A 7,685-nucleotide genomic window follows, 5' to 3' on the forward strand; every position below is an offset into this window, starting at 1 on the left:
AGTGACGTCACTTATTAAACCGGTGTCGATTGGCGCGCGCGTGACGTTGTGAATTGGTCGGATGTTGCGGTAAGTGGGGTGGCGGAAGTGACGTCACTTACTTAGCCGGTGTCGATTGGCGCGCGAGTGACGTCGTCATTTGATCGGATGGTGCGGTAGGTGGGGGTGGCGGAAGTGACGTCACGTATTAAACCGGTGTCGATTGGCGCGCGCGTGACGTTGTGAATTGGTCGGATGGTGCGGTAAGTGGGGGTGGCGGAAGTGACGTCACTTACTTAGCCGGTGTCGATTTGCGTGCGCGTGACGTCTATTGGTTGGATGTTCGGGTGGTGGAGTTGGGTGGGGGGGTGGGTGACGTTGTTTAACCTTAGTCGATTGGCGTGCGCGTGACGTCAATTGGTTGGATGTTGCGGTCGGTGGGGGTGGCGGAAGTGACGTCTACAACCGGTGTCGATTGGCGTGCGCGTGACGTCAATTGGTTGGATGGGTGGTGGCGTTGTTGTGGGAGGGGGGGGCGGGTTGGTGACGTCATTTAACCGGTGTCGATTACCGTGGGCGTGACGTCAATTGGTTAGATGTAGAATCTGTGGGTAAGATCTTAGTGAAATAATGGCGGGGGTAGAAATTTTCGATTTAAATCTTTCGTGACTGCAATGATTAATCTTCTTTGGTTCTTTCGGTAAAGTCACCACCACGTAGAGTGAGAATAAAATAATAATTAAATTAAAATAACAATAAAATTCTATTTCATTTTATTAAATAAAATAACAATAAAATTCTATTTTATTTTACTGTCGCGAGAATTTTATTGTGTTATTTTATTATTTTGTTATTTTATCTTCTTTGGTTCTTTCGGTAAAAGTCACCACCACGTAGAATGAGAATAAAATAATAAATTGATAAAATAAAATAACACAATAATATTCTCACGACGTTTCGGCCACAACACAAGCGGCCTTCATCAGGTGAAGGGACGAGACTCTCTGGTAGGACAGCGCTGGAGTGAAAAAGCCACGCTCAGATCACGACCTTTAAGCTGTGTGAGAGGAAACAAAGCGCCTTGACAAAGGAATTAGCATAGAATTTAGCATTGAAATAGCTGAGTGATTAGCTTGTGACTGGTCGCAGAAATGGCTATGTTAAAGTTAAAGCATACACATCCGCAGAGGCACCCCTAGACAAAGGAATTAGCATACAATTTAGCATTGAAAGGGCTGAGTGATTAGCTTGTGACTGGTCACAGAAGTGGCTATGTTAAAGTTAAAGCATATACATCCGCAGAGGCACCTAGTACAAATCAAACAGGCGAATTTAGCATTGAAATAGCTGAGTGATTAGCTTGTGACTGATCACAGAAAAGGCTATGTTAAAGTCAAAGCATACACATCCACAGAGGCACCTAGTACAAATCAAATCTGACTTTAACATAGCTATTTCTGTGACCAGTTACACGCTAATCACTTAGCTATTTCAATGCTAAATTCTATGCTAATTCCTTTGTCAAGGGGTGCCTCTGCGGATGTGTATACTTTAACTTTAACATAGCCATTTCTGTGACCAGTCACAAGCTAATCACTCAGCCCTTTCAATGCTAAATTGTATGCTAATTCCTTTGTCAAGGGGTGCCTCTGTGAATGTGGATGCTTTGACTTTAACATAGCCATTTCTGTGACCAGTCACAAGCTAATCACTCAGCCATTTCAATGCTAAATTATATGCTAATTCCTTTGTCAAGGCGCTTTGTTCCTCTCACACAGCTTAAAGGTCGTGATCTGAACGTGGCTTTTTCACTCCAGCGCTGTCCTCCAGACAGTCTCGTCCCTTCACCTGATGAAGGCCGCTTGTGTTGTGGCCGAAACGTCGTGAGAATTTTATTGTGTTATTTTATTTTATCAATTTATTATTTTATTCTCGTTCTACGTGGTGACTTTACCGAAAGAACCAAAGAAGATGAATCCTTGCAGTCACGAAAGCTTTAAATCGAAAAATTAAAAGAAACTGGCTATACCAAAATAAATAAACTAAATAAATAAATTGGTTATACCAAAATAAATAAACTCAATAAATAAACTGGCTATACCAAAATAAATAAACTAAATTAATAAACTGGCTATACCAAAATAAATAAACTAAATTAATAAACTGGCTATATCAAAATAAATAAACTAAATTAATAAACTGGCTATACCAAAATAAATAAACTAAATAAATAAACTGGCTATACCAAAATAAATAAAATAAATAAATAAACTGGCTATACCAAAATAAATAAGCTAGATAAATAAACTGGCTATACCAAAATAAATAAAATAAATAAATAAACTGGCTATACCAAAATAAATAAAATAAATAAAACTGGCTATAGCAAAATAAATAAACTAAATAAATAAATCGGCTGTACCAAATAAATAAATAACCTGGCCATGCAAAAAAACCTAAATAAATAAATAAACTGGCTATACCGAAATAGATAAACTAAATAAATAAACTGGCTATACCAAAATAAATAAACTAAATTAATAAACTGGCTATACCAAAATAAATAAAATAAATAAATAAACTGGCTATACTAAAATAAATAACTAAATAAATAAACTGGCTATACCAAAATAAATAATCTAAATAAATAAACTGGCTATACCAAAATAAATAAACTAAATAAATAAACTGGCTAAACCAAAATAATAAACTAAATAAATAAACCGGCTATACCAAAATAAATAAACTAAATAAATAAACTGGCTATACCAAAATAAATAACTCAATAAATAAACTGGTTATACCAAAATAAATAAACTAAATAAATAAACTGGCTATACCAAAATAAATAAAATAAATAAATAAACTGGCTATACCGAAATAAATAAACTAAATAAATAAACTGGTTATACCAAAATAAATAAACTCAATAAATAAACTGGCTATACCAAAATAAATAAACTAAATAAATAAACTGGCCAGACCGAAATAAATAAATTGGCTATACCGAAATAAATAAATAAACTAAATAAACTGGCTATACCAACATAAATAAAATAAATAGATAAACTGGCTATAACAAAATAAACTAAATAAATAAATATACTGGCTATACCAAAATAAATAAGCTAAATAAATAAACTAGCTATACCAAAATAAATAAACTAAATAAATAAACTGGCTATTCCAAAATAAATAAACTAAATTAATAAACTGGCTATACCAAAATAAATAAACTCAATAAATAAACTGGCTACACCAAAATAAATAAACTGGCTATACCAAAATAAATAAATAAAATAAATAAACTGGCTATACCAAAATATATAAACTAAATAAATAAACTGGCTATACCAAAATAAATAAACTAAATAAATAAACTGGCTATACCAAAATAAATAAACTAAATAAATAAACTGGCTATACCAAAATATATAAAATAAATAAACTGGCTATACCAAAATAAATAAACTAAATAAATAAACTGGCTATACCAAAATAATTAAACTAAATAAATAAACTGGCTATACCAAAATAAATAAACTAAATAAATAAACTGGCTATACCAAAATAAATAAACTAAATAAATAAACCGGCTATACCAAAATAAATGAAATAAATAAATAAAACTTGCTATCCCTAAATAAATAAAATAAATAAATAAACTGGCTATACCAACATAAACTAAATAGATAAACTGGCTATACCAAAATAATAAACTAAATAAATAAACTGGTTATACCAAAATAAATAAACTAAATAAATAAACTGGCTATACCAAAATAAATGAAATAAATAAATAAACTGGCTATGCCAAAATAAATCAAATAAGTAAATAAACTGGTTATACCAAAATAAATAAACTCAATAAATAAACTGGCTATACCAAAATAAACTAAATTAATAAACTGGCTATACCAAAATAAATAAACTCAATAAATAAACTGGCTATACCAAAATAAATAAAATAAATAAATAATCTGGCTATACCAAAATAAATAAACTAAATAAATAAACTGGCTATACCAAAATAAATAAACTCAATAAATAAACTGGCTATACCAAAATAAATAAACTAAATTAATAAACTGGCTATACCAAAATAAATAAACTCAATAAATAAACTGGCTATACCAACATAAATAAACTCAATAAATAAACTGGCTATACCAAAATAAATAAACTCAATAAATAAACTGGCTATACCAAAATAAATAAGCTAAATAAATAATCAGGTTATACCAAAATAAATAAAATAAATAAATAAACTGGCTATACTAAAATAAATAAACTGGCTATACCAAAATAAATAAACTAAATAAATAAACTGGCTATACCAAAATAAATAAACTAAATAAATAAACTGGCTATACCCAAATAAATAAAATAAATAAATAAACTGGCTATACTAAAATAAATAAACTAAATAAATAAACTGGCTATACCAAAATAAACTAAATAAATAAACTGGCTATACCAAAATAAATAAACTAAATAAATAAACTGGCTATACCAAAATAATTAAACTAAATAAATAAACTGGCTATACCAAAATAAATAAGCTAAATAAATAAACTGGCTATACCAAAATAAATAAACTAAATAAATAAACTGGCTATACCAAAATAAATAAACTAGATAAATAAACTGGCTATACCAAAATTAATAAACTAAATAAATAATCTGGCTATACCAAAATAAATAAACTCAATAAATAAACTGGCTATACCAAAATAAATAAAATAAATAATCTGGCTATACCTAAATAAATAAATTAAATAAACTGGCTATACCAAAATAAACTGGAAATTGAACGGACGTGACGTCATAGATCTGTGCTTGTTTAATATCCGGTACCTTGACGTGATTTGTTCCAGAGGTCGCGGGGACAAAGCAAGGTCGATCGTGACGTCACCGCAGAGTTCCGGTGACATCGACAGCCGCGGCGCACTTTACCGATGACGTAACGAAGCCGCGTGTCATCACCGCGCGCGCGTGTACTCGCAAGTAGTGATGTCACGTCCCGTTAGCAAGAAAATGACGCCACGCCCAAACGTCCTAATGACGTCATGTACACCCACCGATGTGCTGGGGACGTCACGAAGCTGCATGTCGTCACCGACGACACAACAAGCGGGGGCGGGGCGAGGAATAACCGCGAATTGACGTCATAACCAACGGTTAATTTTTTTAAAAATATAATTATTTTATAAATGTTAACAATAATATTATTAACTAAAGAGCGAGAGCGCGAGGTCAGGGGGGGTGAACGTGAAATAAAAATTCGTTTATTAAAAATAAATTTAAAAATAATAATTTCAACTGATGGGTGGGTGGCTTCGGGAGGTGGGGGGCGTGGCAGGAGTTCCACATCCGGTGGCCGAGGCGCGTGACCCGGAAGTGAAGGCGGCCACGCCTCCCCACGTGGTTTGTGGAGGTCGCGACAATGCCGGGTTACGAACTGTCACTGATAGTGAGGGCAGGGAGAAGGGTGAGTGGTGTGGTGAGGAGTGTGGTGAGTGGTGAGGTTTGTGGTGAGTGTGGTGTGGTGAGTGTGGTGAGGAGTGTGGTGAGTGGTGAGGTGTGTGGTGAGTGGTGTGGTGAGTGGGGTGAGTGTGGTGAGTGGTGAGTGGTGTGATGAGTGGGGTGGTGAGTGTGGTGAGTGGTGAGTGTGGTGAGTGGTGTGGTGAGTGGTGTGGTGAGGAGTGTGGTGAGTGGTGAGGTGTGTGGTGAGTGTGGTGAGTGGTGAGGTGTGTGGTGAGTGTGGTGAGTGGTGTGGTGAGGAGTGTGGTGAGTGGTGAGGTGTGTGGTGAGTGGTGTGGTGAGTGGGGTGAGTGTGGTGAGTGGTGAGTGGTGTGATGAGTGGGGTGGTGAGTGTGGTGAGTGGTGAGTGTGGTGAGTGGTGTGGTGAGTGGTGTGGTGAGGAGTGTGGTGAGTGGTGAGGTGTGTGGTGAGTGTGGTGAGTGGTGAGGTGTGTGGTGAGTGTGGTGAGTGGTGTGGTGAGGAGTGTGGTGAGTGGTGAGGTGTGTGGTGAGTGGTGTGGTGAGTGGGGTGAGTGTGGTGAGTGGTGAGTGGTGTGATGAGTGGGGTGGTGAGTGTGGTGAGTGGTGAGTGTGGTGAGTGGTGTGGTGAGTGGTGTGGTGAGGAGTGTGGTGAGTGGTGAGGTGTGTGGTGAGTGTGGTGAGTGGTGAGGTGTGTGTGGTGAGTGTGGTGAGTGGTGTGGTGAGGAGTGTGGTGAGTGGTGAGGTGTGTGGTGAGTGGTGTGGTGAGTGGGGTGGTGTGGTGAGTGGTGAGTGTGGTGAGTGGGGTGGGAGTGTGGTGAGTGGTGAGGTGGAGAGTGGTGTGGTGAGTGGTGTGGTGAGGAGTGTGGTGAGTGGTGAGGTGTGTGGTGAGTGTGGTGAGTGGTGTGAGGTGTGTGGTGAGTGTGGTGGTGAGTGGTGTGGTGAGGTGTGGTGAGTGGTGGGTGTGTGTGAGTGGTGTGGTGAGTGGGTGAGTGTGGTGAGTGGTGAGGGTGTGTGTGGGGTGTGGTGTGGTGAGTGGTGAGTGTGTGGTGGTGTGGTGAGTGGTGTGGTGAGGGTGTGGTGAGTGGTGAGGTGGTGAGTGTGGTGAGTGGTGAGGTGTGGTGATGAGTGTGGTGAGTGGTGTGGTGAGGGTGTGGTGAGTGGTGAGGTGGTGGTGGTGGTGTGGTGAGTGGGGTGTGGTGTGTGGTGTGTGGGGTGGTGAGTGGTGTGTGTGTGTGTGGTGTGTGAGTGGTGTGGTGAGTGGTGTGTGTGAGGGGTGTGGTGAGTGGTGTGGTGTTGGTGTGTGGTGAGTGGTGGTGTGTGATGAGTGTGGTGAGTGGTGTGGTGAGGTGTGGTGAGTGGTGAGGTGGTGTGGTGAGTGGTGTGGTGAGTGGGGTGAGTGTGGTGTGTGGTGAGTGGTGTGGTGAGTGGGGTGGTGAGTGTGGTGTGTGGTGAGTGTGGTGAGTGGTGTGGTGAGGTGGTGTGGTGAGGAGTGTGGTGAGTGGTGAGGTGTGTGGAGGTGTGGTGAGTGGTGAGGTGTGTGGTGAGTGTGGTGAGTGGTGTGGTGAGGAGTGTGGTGAGTGGTGAGGTGTGTGGTGAGTGTGTGGTGAGTGTGTGGTGAGTGGTGAGTGGTGTGATGAGTGGGGTGGTGAGTGTGGTGAGTGGTGAGTGTGGTGAGTGGTGGTGGTGGTGTGGTGAGTGGTGTGTGTGGTGTGAGTGGTGAGTGTGTGAGTGTGGTGAGTGGTGAGTGTGTGGTGAGTGTGGGTGAGTGGTGGGTGAGGGTGTGGTGAGTGGTGAGGTGTGTGGTGAGTGGTGTGGTGAGTGGTGTGGTGTGGTGAGTGGTGTGGTGAGTGGTGTGGTGAGTGTGGTGAGTGTGGTGGTGGTGTGGTGAGTGTGTGGTGAGTGGTGTGGTGAGTGGTGTGGTGAGTGGTGAGGTGTGGTGAGTGGTGTGGTGAGTGGGTGTGGTGAGTGGTGTGGTGAGTGTGGTGAGTGGTGTGGTGATGTGTGGTGAGTGGTGAGTGGGTGTGGTGAGTGTGTGGTGAGTGGTGTGGTGAGAGTGTGGTGAGTGTGGTGAGTGTGTGGTGAGTGTGTGTGAGTGGTGTGGTGAGTGTGGTGAGGGGTGTGGTGAGTGGTGAGGTGTGTGGTGAGTGTGGTGAGTGTGTGGTGAGAGGTTGTGGTGAGTGTGGTGAGTGGTGTGGTGAGTGG

Source organism: Petromyzon marinus, unplaced genomic scaffold (genome assembly GCF_048934315.1).
Source record: "Petromyzon marinus isolate PM22_M1 ecotype Great Lakes invasive population unplaced genomic scaffold, UKy_Petmar_22M1.pri1.0 PM_Scaffold_511, whole genome shotgun sequence".
Lineage (NCBI taxonomy): Eukaryota > Metazoa > Chordata > Hyperoartia > Petromyzontiformes > Petromyzontidae > Petromyzon > Petromyzon marinus.